This window comes from Lissotriton helveticus, chromosome 8 (assembly GCF_964261635.1).
Source record: "Lissotriton helveticus chromosome 8, aLisHel1.1, whole genome shotgun sequence".
Lineage (NCBI taxonomy): Eukaryota > Metazoa > Chordata > Amphibia > Caudata > Salamandridae > Lissotriton > Lissotriton helveticus.
In genome coordinates this window covers 883044927-883059639 of record NC_136069.1, presented here as the reverse complement: position 1 = coordinate 883059639, position 14713 = coordinate 883044927, and positions in this window count along the sequence as shown.

Below are 14713 nucleotides of genomic sequence, written 5' to 3'. Positions count from 1 at the left end.
TTAGTAGGTCTTGACGCTAGGTTAAAGACCGTCGGTTCCTGGGAACTCCTAGGAATTGACTATTGCTACACAGAACGAAGTGCGTCAAGAAACGTTGCGGACGGTCATAGGGAATGGCATTTTCAAAGCTGATGGACTTGGAAAGAGCTCAAGCACAAAGATTCAAGCTGCAGCAACTCAGTCGTACCAAATGTTTTGTGTTCCAAATATTCGTACTGTTTGTGACTGTTTCTGCGTTATTGGCGGGTGGAGTATATTACACGATGTCTTACTTCTTGCCTTCTATCATACCTACTCCTACCCCTGACCTTAAACTCATCTCCACTGATTCTCCTCATTCTTTTCACATCTTACCTGAACACGAGCAGGCTAGACGTGCAGAATTCCGCAACAATTCCTTTATTCAGCTCCTTCATCAGCATCAGTTAGTGGTTAACACTACTAATTGTTGGGTGTGTGGGTTGATGCCGCATACTACGGATAAGGGAATTCCATATCTGGTGTTACCGTATAGCTCCCAAGGGTCTGCTCGAGCATTTCAAACAATGTTTCAAAGCGCACTGGGTTTCCACCCCATTCGAGAACCACGTTCCCCCTACTCTGGTCCTACCTCGTACCAAAAACCTTTGTCTATAGCAATAGAGGATTTAGATAGCGATATCTATGATCCCTCGCTTATCCCTGAAGAAGAGGTACAAGCCTATAGGGTCCTAAGTAGAGGCGAATATAGTGTGTTTACTGGTGAAAAACAGCTTAAAAGCTCGCCTCCGATATGGGTCGTACCCCACATTGGTAACTTTTGTTTAATAGGTCGCGGCCGTAGATCGAAAGCCCGACTTGGAGAGAGTGCTTGCTTAGCAGATCGAGGTGGGGTATGTAAGGTGATCCATTCGAGCTGCTGTATTTTCATTCCTGATAACGCTCCGACTGTCTATCAAGCCATCTCGAAGTTGCATAAGATCTCCGAATCCATACACGTGAATGTAGGGGATTGGACGCTACTTGGATGGTTTTGGGGCCTGATGTCGACTTGGGGTTGGAAGATTCTGATGATCATTGGAGTCGTTGTAGCGTTCCTGTTCACGTGTTGCCTTTGCGTGCAGTGCGGTCCTGCCTTATGTGGCCTCTGTGCTACAACGTGTATGAGACAGCCACCTGTTACCAAAGGGTCTCGGTTGGACAGAGCTATGCTACAGCAACATCTCGAGGGTCTGATGAATATCGAATATGATTCCGACTAGTGCTTGCCTACATGAGGGCAAAAGGAGCGTCTGAGGTTCCGTGACAATTGTAAGTGATGTTTTCGACTCGCACGAATATGGTCGAGTCTGGTATCTAAGAACCGCAAATGACGAGTTTAGTAAGTATACGCAGTTTCGCTGTGCTAACTTAAACCGTTCGTTTGATATGTGGGTTTTTCATCTGTACCCACGGGTTCCATCTTAGATACGGCATCCATTTTGTCTCTTGCCCTCAAGTAGCCAGCGAACGGACACTGTCCGCTTCGTTACCTTGGGACTCTCAAGATATTTGTGGAAGACACATGTTCTTTGTAAGTATCTTTTACGATGAGGGGGATGATACTGTAAGGCAGATGGCCCCGCTTCTGCCGTGCCGGTTTATTGTCTCAGCCGTGCATCTCATTAGGCACGTCCCTTTGATGCCTGTATCTCGTGTTTCCCGATACCTCCCCTTTTACACCCTTTTCGATCTCCCCACTGTCTCCATCTTCCTCTGCACCTGTCTTTGTCCCTATTTCGATCTGTTTTACTGCCGATCGGAATTCACTAATGTTGGGAAGATGGGTTTTTACAGTTGGGAACCGCCAAATGTTTCCGCACTTATGTTCCGGACCTTATGTGTACCAAAGTGACCAAAGCGACCCCTCTGGGGGATAATTATGGGAACCAGGTTGTAGACTTTTGTGTACCATGTTGTCCTATGAGTAAATTCTGTATAAAAGGAGCGCTCCACAGAACCAATTTGAAGCAGTCTCCCCAAGTTGCACGTGTTGTACTTGTTGTGACTTCTGTGTTCCCTGCAGTAAATAAACCTTGAATCTTTGACGCCGAAGGAAGTGTCCCGTGTCTCTGTAGTTTGTGCGCCGAAACAGGTATCCCATGAAGGTTATAGGTGTTGTTCCCTGGCACCGCTGGTACTGTTAAAAAGTCCAGTCCTTCAGCGTTGCACAGAGAATGGGCTCATGGTGACTGGACCCTCTAGTTAAGTTTTTTAAGTCCAAGTGCATCTCCAAGGAGCTATATGACAGTGATGTATGGGGTTACATGACGGTCGATAAAATTGAACTCACAGAAAATACATTTTAAGGTGTATTTTGCGGGTCCTCAAAGTACCCCAGCTTTTTTTGTTCGTCAGGAACTTTGTTTTAGATACATTGGTGACCTTGTTGCTCTCAGACCCTTGCTTTGCTGGATCAAGATATAGACTGGGGAGGGATGCCAACTAAATAGACTGATTTTGTCTGATTGTCTGACCCTTGACAACATGCATCAAATCCCTTGGATTGCTTATATGAAGACAGCTTTTACCAGCATGGGTTGGGTAAACATATACTGCAATTATTACTCCCCGTACCCCCTGGAACTCAAAAGAGTGAGAGACGTGTTTCTCAAAAGTCTCTTATTACAACATGAACACATAGAGCTTGTGAAACCCATTGTATAGGGGCATTTATTTATAAAACCTGTTCAGGGCATGGAGCTTTCCTTTCTCTCCTATCTAATGAAAGGGATAGATTTCTGTTGGTACGATTCAAGGTTAACGTGCTACATCATCTTTTGGCCACATCTAGTGGTCAGTCTCTTTCAGGCACTTAGGGCCCTGTGGATGCAACAATATGTCACCACAGGCTACCCTACATTTTGTTTTGCAAATATTTGAGCTTGCCTAGGAAGCAGTTCATTTTTCCGTTACTGAAAGTTCTGAACTTCTCACAAGGATACCTGCCACTTATGTATCTGCAGCTCCTGATGATCAAACATGATCTTTTTGCTGTTTCATGCTTTCTACATGCTGCTTTGAGATCAAGACAATGTAGACCTGATTAACCTTGATGTGATGCATGAGATTATATAATGTATTGTTACTGTTGACACATTCGTATTTCTTTAAAAAATGTTAAACCTACTAGTTTTTACTATTTTATAAACATATGATTTTATGTTCTTGTATGGTTGTGATTATAGCCGAATAAATATTTGTATGCTGACAATATGTACATATAGATGTATGCCATGTTACCTATTGGCGGACACCAGTAGGTAGTTATAGTTTGGACAATTGGACCATGTTTCCATAGGAAAAGGGTTTTGCAACTTGTTTATATCTTTGGCGTATTTTGGCGAATCTTCACTATAAGTGGGTGTGTGAGTGGCTTTATTGATGAGTAAGTGGTTGTGTGAGTACTTGTATGGGTCTGTGAGGGTGTGTGAGTAGTTCTGTGGATAATGTCATTAGTGATGTCCTCAGTGATGTCACTGACCATGTCATGAGTGATGTAATATGTGAGGTACTAAACAGTGCATTGCGGGCCCGTAAGTTATAGTTAGATCAGATTTTGTATAAGTGGAATCTGAGCCTAACTATAACGTTCCTGTACCCTTTGTTTTTATAGTGAATAATAGATCTATCTATAGATCTATCCACTCTCCATATTCACTTGAGCAACAAAAAATGGCCAGAGACACTGCACGGCTTGAAATCTGAAGAGACAACCATTGCAAGAAGGACTGAGAGTATAGGGATCCTTTGTTTGTTTATTTACATATATTTTTAAATCACCTACTGGCAGTTGCCATTAGGTAGGAGGATCCAAAACACTTTTTCCTCATGTAATTTCCCATAGGAATTTTGAACCTGACTATAACCTGAACTGCTGAATGGAATTACACCAAATTTTGCAGAAAGCATGCTCTCGTAATTTGGTTTAAATCTGTTCAGTAGTGTTTAAGTAAAACAAATATATATGTATATATAGAGACGCAGAGGGTCTGCAGATCCGACAATTCTCATAGTGAGATCTGATTGGCTGCCAACACTTCTACTAGAAAGTAGCGGTAGACATCTTGGGACTCAGAACTTGGCCCGATTCACAAAAAAAAACAGGAAAAAAATGCAATGGGGCAGGGTAGGAATACTCTGACCCCCTAGGACTGGTTGCGGGGGGCCCCAGGTAACCGTGTCTGGGCAAAAATGTTTGGATTTAAAATTTTCTCTGATTTTCCAGAGGATCTGTGGCCAAATCAAAAAATAAATAAACAAGTACAGTCTCCTGTGCTTGTTTTCTTTAATTCCCTGGGCGGGTAAGGTCCCATGTTTTGTTTTTTTACAGAGTTTTATATAGCGCGAACTTGACCCGAATCGGGTATCAGAGCGCTTTACATAGCACCAGTTGTATTACTTGAGGGCACATTAATTTTTGTATATGCATATAGGTCAGGGACGTACGTGGCCCACTTCCCAATGATGGGCCAACCCTGATGTCCCCATTTCCCGGGTCCCAGCTTTATAAAATATTGAGAGGGCAGCACATAGGCCCCTTACCGTTTTCAGCCTCGGACCCCATCTTCTTGGGTACAGATATAGGTAAGAAGGGTGAGGGGGCATGCAGGCTGATTCAAGCCCTAGGGACCCCATTCCCCATGGCCCGGCCCTGTTACTGATGAGGAGTAACTATACCTTGTGCCCTAAGGCAACTATAACTCGCAAGGTCACCATGCACCTCACATTTTACTTCACTCGTGACATCTTCTCTGACATTATTGATAATATCAGTGCAACTTTTGCTGTCAAATTGTTGATGAGATAACAGTTCATGGCGGGGTTGCGTTATAATTACCTTAGGCACAAGTTATAGTTACTTGAGATAACTCTAGCTATAACTGCTAAATTTCTATGGTTTTGAGTGTGGAAAATCTGAACCTAACTGTAACCTCCCTATAACCTTTGGTTTTTAATGAAAATATATACACCCAATCTACCTTTACCTAAAGCTCTCCCATTTAGTAATAACTATAACCTGTTTTCCAGCCACTCACTCCCATCCCTCCCACGGGTAGTACGGGAAACATCATTTTCAACGAAGGCTTTTCTACGCGTGACGTTTACTACGAGGCACTTACCTCGCAAACGTCTTTTCCACGCGTATGCCTTCAACGACAGTCTTTGCCACGCATATACGTTCTGGCTAGGGGGATTGGGGGGTTGGCGGGGGTCGGCTGGGGGAGGGGCTGGGGGGGGCCTGGGGGGGTTTCCCCCCCAGAAAAAAAAAAAGGAACGGGTTAATTAAATTTAAAAAAACGCACTTCAGTACCAACGAGGATGCCACACACGGCGTCAGAGTGTCAGTTTACTGCCCTGAGCTCGGCTCCCTTTCCCAGTGCTTACGATAATTAGACAAAGAAAAACCTAAATTAATTGAGCAGGCGTCGACGGCTTCCTCCAGAGCGGGTTAATTACATTTAAAAAAAAAAACGCACTGAGGTAAAAGGAAAGTGCCTCCCCCAAAGACGTGCCGTTACGGCAGTCCTTTTTTAATTTTGGCAGACGTGTTTTCACGCTTGTTTCGATGGTGGATGGAAGGTACGGGCTGCTGGTGAAAGACAGGAAGGTGTCAGGTAAGAAAATAATCTTTAGCATTTGTGTTTGTGTTTAGGACGTAAAAATGCGTGGTATGATCCTTCGTTGCAAATTCCAGCGTGGTAAAGCCACTTGCGAACTAAAATTCGCGTGGTATTGCCATGCGTGGAACTTGTATTCGTGGTAACATCATATATTCGGGTAGTACAAATATATAGTTATATGTGTAGGGCAAAGATCTCGTAGTAAAGATAAGAGAGGTGGAGGTAGAGGTCTTCAGACAAATGTGTTGGGATAAGCATTTTGTAGTATGTTGCAGTTTGTGAATAAGTTTCTGATTGACTCTGTTAATCACATGTATGAAATGTACTTTTTCTTCCAGTTAACACTCCTGCAGGAACTAGCCATTGTACATTGTATGCATACTACCATCACTCAAAGGGGAGTGACAATGAGCAACATGTTGGTGACTGCTGACACTCTGGATAGCATCTTGACGGACTCGGTAAGCAACAGGTTCTCACCCACAGATGGTGATCATTCATTCAGTCTGTGAAAACCTCAGAACCTTCAGGGCAAAGCAGAATTACTTCTGATCATTCAGTCAGTACTTTGGTATTCCAGATAGTTCCATCATGGTCTGCAGCCGGTATGGAAACTAGCAGTGTTGCGATTGAATTGTTACCAGGGTTATACAGTTGGCTCTCTCAAAGTATCTGAAAAAATTTGCACAGGATGAATAACTTGTCGCCACAATGGATGTGAGTAGAGAGCCTGGCAGAAGTAGTGCATGGGAGACACAATGGGGCACAAAAAAAAACAAGATATTACTGACATGAAAAAGTCTAATCAGTTACCCAAAGGAAATAGAAGGGATTTTGTTGGATTGGGGATATCATGGGAGCTACAAGAAATATAGCAGCTCTTATAACAAGGACACTGTCTTAGTTTTACAGTGGGTGGGTATGTAGAAATCAACAGAACTATATATCAGAATATTACATATAGAATATCATTTGACAGAGGCAAGATGGCGTCTGCCAGCTCAGTCGTGTGAGCTGGTAGCTCCTGTCCTCCTACACCCGTGAGGAAGATGTGCTGTGGATAGTGAGAGGACGAGAGGGTGAAAGTGGGTCTGAGCACTTACCGAGGTGTGCTAAGCTCAGTCCTGGTACTATTGGCATGTTCAGGTTTGCTGCGACAGCTATTTTTCATTATCTCAGCAAAATCCGATTTGGATACATTGTAGCCGCAAGGGGCCGGGCGTAGACGCCGAGCCGAGAAGCAGCAACTGTTGCGGGCAAAACTACTGGAGAGTCGAGAACAGGATATCGCAGAACATCGATAATGCCGCCTAAAGGAGCTAGAGGGAAAGCCCAGGCCCTGGCTGATGGTGCTACCGCTGCTGCTACAGTGGCAGCCATTGGAACTGTCTCCGGAACGGTAGGAAAAACCGCGGAGCCGCTGAGCCATAAGAAAGCCTCTAATCTCAATGGTAAAACAAATAAGGGCGAGAGCTGTGCCCATGGTAACTCTACGGGCATGGTCAGTCCCGCAAAATGCACTATCCCGCAAATGTTCTGACAAGGGGTTTAAAAGATACTATCCAGCGCGCTGTCTGAGATCCGCAAGCCAGAACTTACTCACTACTCCTCGTTTCAAACTGGCCACAAAGGGTGGCAAATCCATTTTTGTGCTAGGCACTAAGGCCTGGAACAAGCTTCCCCTTTCCTTGCGGTCCTTCTCCCAAGAAGCCACCTTTAGGAAGGCATTGAAAACCTGGATTTTCTCTCTGCCTGATGCTTTGTGTAGGACCCTAGTGTAGTGGATGTGTAGAAATTAGGACTTCTTTTCCCTATCCAACTCCTCCATCTGGGTTGTGTAAGCGCCAAGATACTCCTTGGAGTGGTAGTAGCGCGGTAGAAATGTCCATTACAAGGCAAAGGTGGGAAGAGTGGGAAAACGGGAATCCAGGGTATTCTGAATCCCCAAACAGACAAGCTCCTAGGAACATTAGGTGTTGAAGCTGTTGTTGGTCCCCCGGTCATCATGAAGGAGAGTTCAGGTGCTCAGCAGATTTCTCTGTATGATGCTGTTGCCGTGGGCAATTTAATATCTGGCAGCAATATGGATCTGGCTAACGGCGCTGGTAAAAAGGATGGGCGCAATCCTGCAGGAGTGAACAACAGTGGGGTGAACCCCTGTAACTGGGTTGCCAAGATACTGAACCAGTTGTACCACAGAAGCTTTGTTATGATAATAACATTGTGGTTAGTAGCGAAAATGGCTCAGTTGGCTTGGCTGGGGCTCTTAATGGGACAGAGTCACTCAGTCTAGATTCACTAACGAAGGAGGCGGAGTTGGTGGATCTTGTGGATAAGTTCTTGTCATTATCAGATCATTCGGATATATCCAGTGAGGAGATGATGAGAAATGGGAAAACGCCTATGGCTCAACATTGGGATGAACTGAGTGAGCATAGTACTACACCCCCTGAGGATACGGGAAGGGATTCATCGTAGGGAAGCCCCCAGGCAATGCGGAAGAAAAGGGCTTTGACAGAGGAGTCTTGCTACTTTGCCAATTCCTCTTTACCGGTGCAAAAGTCAATGGTTAGAACTCCGAATAAATCTGACCCCTCTGTGGTGCGAAGAACACTAGAGCCATCAGAAGAGGTATCCTTGAGTCTTATATATTGAACAGTGATTACTCACAGGGAGGAAACACGATTAGAAAGCCAAAGGACACAGAATGTCTGTCATGAATTACAAAATTCGGTACGGCGCATCGCCAAGACTTGCTCAGAGTTTACTGCAAGAATTACAGAGGCAGAAGCCTGTATTTAGTATTTGGAGGATAAACTAGCTTCACAAAAGACGATGAATGAGACTTTACATGCAGTGAAGGATGATATGCTATGGAAACTTATTGATTTGGAGAACCGAGCTCGGCGGAACAATCTGCGAGTCTTTCACATTCCTGAGGGGGTTGAAGGACAGGACCTTCGTAAATGTATTATTGAATTGTTTACTGAGGTGTTTCCTGAATGAACTCAATGGGACTGGCAGACAGTGGATTCAGAGGGCTCACCGTTTTCCCTTTTCTGTCCAGGCCCCGCCAGGTCAGTCGGCAGAAGTGGCTAAACCAAGGGCCATACTGATTTAATTTAACAACTTTTTGGCACGAGAAGCAGTTTCCGATCTGGCCCGCCCCGATAGGAAAAGAGTTGGCAAGGGGGTTGAATTTTTCGTTAGGCCAGATTACGGCCATCAAACGGTAGAGAAACGCTGGCAATTACCTCAGCTTATTCTACCATTTCAAACTAAGGGGACCCATGCTTTCTTCAGGCTGATGTACCGTATGAAAATCCAGTATGTATGGCCACATGTTGACCTTGCACTTGGGGCTGTTCATTGAAGGCAGAGCAGAAAAACTCTATGTACAGTACTGCATTGACACCAACTGCAACTGTGTCATAACATTATGTCAGATGGACCTATATGATAGATTAGGTGCTAGTTCAGCTGTGTCTGCAGCAAGAAGTTATATTTGATTTCACAGAGTTTGAAATGTAGCCATAGTATTTTTATTTCAATTAAACTGCAAACACTTAACGTAACACTGTATCCATACACATTATTTTGACAATGGCCTTATTAACTAAGTAAGTTTAAGTAAGTCAGTTTTATTTGTAAAGTGCATAGTTAATTAAAACCATTGCACACATAAAAAAGTAATTAACTATAAAATATGGCATATTCCAAACAGTTTTGTTATGTACACACCGGTTTCTCATGTTTTTCCATTAAGAATTCTTTAGGAAGGAGTAAAATGCAATGTGCTGATCTTTTTAACTACCATCTCTGATACTATTGTGGGTGCAATATTCAATTATTCCCTTTTAAAAGTTTTAGTAAGGCGTTTCTCTGCTGTTAGCACTCAAAAGACAACAGTTAATTTTTTGTTATCTAGTGTTTGAGTGTTATGTTTTTTATCATTCCAGGTCCTTTAGATTGGTGTAGTAGTACTTTAGAGTTGATAGTGATGAATTATTATATTGATATTAGGGTGTGTCCTGAGGAAGAAAGAAATAGTGTGCCTTAAATGGTCTGCCTGTAGAAAATGAGTGTACTGAACATCATTATGCAATGCACATTAGGGTAAGCATGACACTCTCATACGTTTGTAGGGAAATCTGACACCACCAGCTAAACTATAACCTGCATCTACACTGCACTTCCATACCACACCTTCACTACCTACATGGTACATGAAACGAAACCTACATCCCAATGTTTGCTGTTCTACACTCCTGCATCACAAAATACATCAGTTACAACTAGCTTGCATATACTTCTTTCCCCATCAAATGCAGCCTTGAGTTCAATTAGCACTCTTTAAATCAGGAGTCTCAAACCTTTCCTGAGCTACTGTCTAATATAGGAATTTCATAAATGCACACAGAGACCAAATAACTTAAACACTGCCCCTAGAGTACCCTTAAGTTCTTCATTCCAGATACAGGGAGCATAAAGTATTAATAGAACAGGAGCTGTAACGCAAATGTTTACAATTGGGGTCCCTGAGGATCAGTGTTGTCCCTTTGCTCTTGAAACACCTAAAGAGAGAGAAAGAGAGACGAGCATAAAAGAGGAAGATAAATTAAAAAAAAGAAAGAATGACAAAATAAAGAAAGAAATCAGGAATGAAAAACAGAAAGAAAGGAAGAAAGAAAGAGAAATATAGGAAAAGAAATAAAATAAAGGGGAAAAAAACGAGGACGAAATACCCAGAGAAAAGAATCAAATGCAGGAAATGAAGGAAGAAAGCAATTAAGAAGACATGAAAGACGAAGAAACAAACTAGGAAAGGAATAAATGAAAATACAGGAAGGAAGAAGGCATGGTAAAAAAGAAGTAGGCGAAAGAATGAAGAGCACAACAGAGAAAGAATAAAGGAAGAAGGTGAGAGAAAGAAAAAGACAGCGAGAAAACAATGGAAGGAAAAAAAATAAGAGAAAAAAAGTAGAAGAAAAAAGAAGGGAGAGGATCAGGTCAGAGGTGGAATTAAGAAAAGATCCTTGTGGATGAAGAAAGGAGAAAAAGAAAGAAACAGAACAATAAGTAATAACACCAAATGGAGAAATACAGAAAAAGAATAACAGAGGAGGGAAGATGAAGGCAGAGAAAACAGATAAGACTGAATAAAAGAAGGGAGAGAAGGAAACAATCAGAGAAAGAAAGACATTGAGAAAGATGGAGATAGGACAAAAGAAAAGAAGGAGAGAAGGAGGAAAATTAAGTAAGAGTAGAAGAAAGAATAATAAACGAAGAAAAGAGAAAAACAGAAATTGGAGAAAAAAGAAAAAATGAAAGAAGAAAGGAAAGAATTACTGAGAGACACAAGATTGAAAAAGAGAAGAAAGAAATAGTAAGAAAGATACAAAGAACTGGAAAATGGAGGAAAAAAGAAGAATATTAAGCCAATAAGAAAAAAAGAAAGAGAACTAAAAAAGAATGCACAACAAAGGAGGGAAGGAAAGAGATAGTGTAAACAAATGGGGGGGAAGCGGGAAAGAGGGAAAAATAAAGAAAGAGGACAGCAAGAAAGAGAGAATAAAATACATTGGGACATGAAAGAGAGACATAAAAGCAAGGAAATCAGAAAGACATGTAAAAAGAGGCTAGAAAGAAGTAGAAAAAGAAATTATTTTCAGAAAAGGGTAGTCTGCATCCTCAAGTACTGTCAGCGTTTGAGTAAATCATAGGAACGGGAGCTGTGTTTTAAATAGCTGTGTTATCAGGTGGGCACCTGTATATTCTCAAGCTTGTTGACAGGCAATTATCATATGCGAGCTACTCAATGGCAGTCTGCAAGCTACTAGTAACATGTGATTGATTAGTTGGAGACCATTGCTTTTAATCCACCAATAGGAAACACGCCACTGCCTACTCTTTAAGTCTCTCTTACTTCTGTACCTACGTTCCTCCTCCTTCGGTGCCCTACATTAACACCTGCACCAGACATCCTATAACTTTTTTTTTTTAAAACATATTTTATTAGGTTTTCATGCAATGCACAAACAATTCAGTGATGCATGCAACTTCATTACCTTAGTCTTGCAACACTTGACCAATAATTGTATCCCCATCCAGATTTTGCCTCGCCCCGCCAAGTCTGTGTTAGTCTATCCATTTGTTCCAAATATAGAGTGAGGCCTTTCTAATAGCAAGAGTTATATCCCAGTGAACCCGAGACACAGTTCTACAGGGCTAAATTGTGTTGCTCCTAGCCTATTCAGGCACTGTCAGCCTCTATGTTTCAGCACTGACAATAACAAACAAAATCCCCCCTTCAACTCAAACTCCCCACCCTCTAACCCCCCAAACCCTACTACCCACCTCCCCTCAGACATGTCGCTTTCCCTAGCCGCGCATGTAATGCTCATAATGTGTTCTTCATACTCCACTCTAGTACTATGTCAGTAGCCCACATCTCCGCCGGAGGGACACTCCCATTTCCACGCTCGCTCCTCCCATTCTCTCAACTCACTACCTGCTGTTGCATCCTCATATAATAAAGAGGGCACCCATAGCCAGCGAGGTCAGTCATCATCCTCAGTCGGATTCTTGAGCAAATCCACCAAAGCCACCCAGGCTCTCGGCGAGTCCCACAATTTGTCGTTGTCAGTCCTCCGAGCTAATTGGAGGGGCAGCGTCCCCTCGCATTCCGCCCACTTAGTAAAGTCACGTAGCCACGTAGCCAGTGCACAAGGCTAGGGGTCGTGGCCACCTTCCAATGGCTAGTGATTTCACGCTTGGCTAGAACTAACCCCAGGCCTAGGAACTTACTGGTGGTTTTGTTGCAGGAAGTGTGGGGAAACCAGTGCAACAGGCACACCCCTGGAGTATTCTGCAGGTCCCTCTCCGTCACCTCCGTCCGTTTGGCCAGTACCTCTCCCTAGAATCCCAGAAGCAGCGGACAATCCCAGAACATGTGTATGAATACCACACCCTCCAGTCTACATCGTGGGCAGGTAGCGTGGGAGCCAAAAAAATCATTAATTTTTTGAGGCGTAAGATACGCTCGATGAAACATAAAACATAAAATTGAATATGTTGGAATCTCGTGTTTCGGGAACATTTCCAGGCCCGTACCATTTACAATTCCCAAGGTTTCTCCTCTATAAGCGTTCCCAGGTCAGTTTCCCACTTAATACGCAGTCCCTCCAGAGGTGTCCTCAAGCCCTGCGTCAACCTCCGATACAAGCACGTCACCGCCTTGATCGTACCTACAGAGGTGACCACATACTGGCAGGGAAGGAAGACCCGTGGTTCCTCTAACCCCTTTTTTCCAGTGCTTGCGCACAGCAGCTGTTATGCCCGCGTGCAAAAGAAAGTCCTGAGCAGGAAGTTCGTGCCTCTGCATGAGGTCTTGAAATGGTAAAAGTGCACCATCTTCATACAGATCTCCAATGGAGGAGATCCCCGATTCCTCCAAGTCATGTAGCCACTGTCAATCTCCTCCATGGGGGAGCGCCTCACAGAACCACACCGGGATCTCAGGGGCATATGCTGGACTCCCTTTATTGCGTCGTATAGTCCTATACCAACATTGCCTCAGGACCCATAGATCCCTGGATACCTCACGTTCCCGCATCGGGAGCTGTAGCAAAATCCGACTCAAGTGACGAAGCTCTAGGTCCCTACTTCTCTGGTTTGTCTCCATTCCCAGCTTCCCTGCCAGCCGTTGTGTGAACCATTGGAACTGGGCCGCATTGTAGTGAGCCTCAAAATCCGGCACTGCAAAGCCTCCCTCCCGACGCGGGCGCATCATGGACGGCAGAGCCACTCTTCTTCGTCCCGTTCCCCACAGGAAGCTCGAAACCATGGAGTTGAATTGGGCAAAGCACTTTCCAGGTATCCAAATCGGCAGGGTAACAAAGTAATAAAGTAAACGGGGAGGGTTATCATTTTTAATAATGCCACACGCCCCGCAACTGACAAAGGCAGGGAGGCCCAGAAGTCAAGGTTACTCCTGGTGGAGCGCAGAGCCCTCCCAATGTTACCCTCAAATAAATCAACTGCCTCGTGGTAAATTCTAACCCCCAGATCAGACATCCTATAATGTATACCTACATACTGACCAACAACTCCTGCACCACCACTGTCACTCTCAATACCCGCCAAATCATGAGTCTCACAAACTTTACTCTATACAGCTTATCTCAAACATAAACACAAAATCCCACACCGATGCCCATAAAAAATGCAACAATAAAACTGTTCTGCTTTATCTCTGATTCTATTGCAAAATAATGGTATACTTGGTTGTGATTTTTGTAACTATTAAATACATTTTTTGCATATTGTGTTCAGATGTTTTGAATTATGAATACATCTAACCCACCTTATACATTAGGAAAACATTAATCTGGTCAAACGGAAAAAGTCATAAAATCTCAAATGTTATCCACTCTATTTTTTCTGCACATTGACAGTAAAAGAAAGAGAGGTTTATTTCACAACTAACGGCAAAAGAAAGCTGTAAATACATTGATCAATTAAAAAGTAAATGAGCATTCATCAAAGTAAATATTTCTTTGCAACAATATGATGCTCAGAGAAACTGGTGGATTTCAACGCAGGTCTATGATTGTTTCACCTCTTTATATATTTTGCAGAGCCTTTAATAAGACTATAACAAACATTAGGCCCCTGATTTAGGGGTTGGCGTACCGGTTATACCGTTGCAAATATGACGGAGTACCCTGCCCTCCAAGCTTCTGCCTTATTTACAGGTGGGCAGACTACAGCTTTTCAATCAGTGGATTTCTTGAAGGCTTAGTCAACTAAAGCCTAGAATGATTTTCTTTTGCCCATCGCTGCAAAAAAACTTGCCTGTGAGGGACAGGAAAAAAACAATAATGATCTACACACCTTGGGAGAAAACTCCCAGAGTGTGGAGGTCATGAATCTTTTGTTTTTCAGAAACTGCCGCTTCATGGATTTCTGAAAAAAAAAATTAATTAGTTGGTGAACGGCTGTCAAACCGAGGATGGCCATCCACCAAACCTTTTGTACCTTAATGGAAACCACTGTGACAGTGGTTCCTT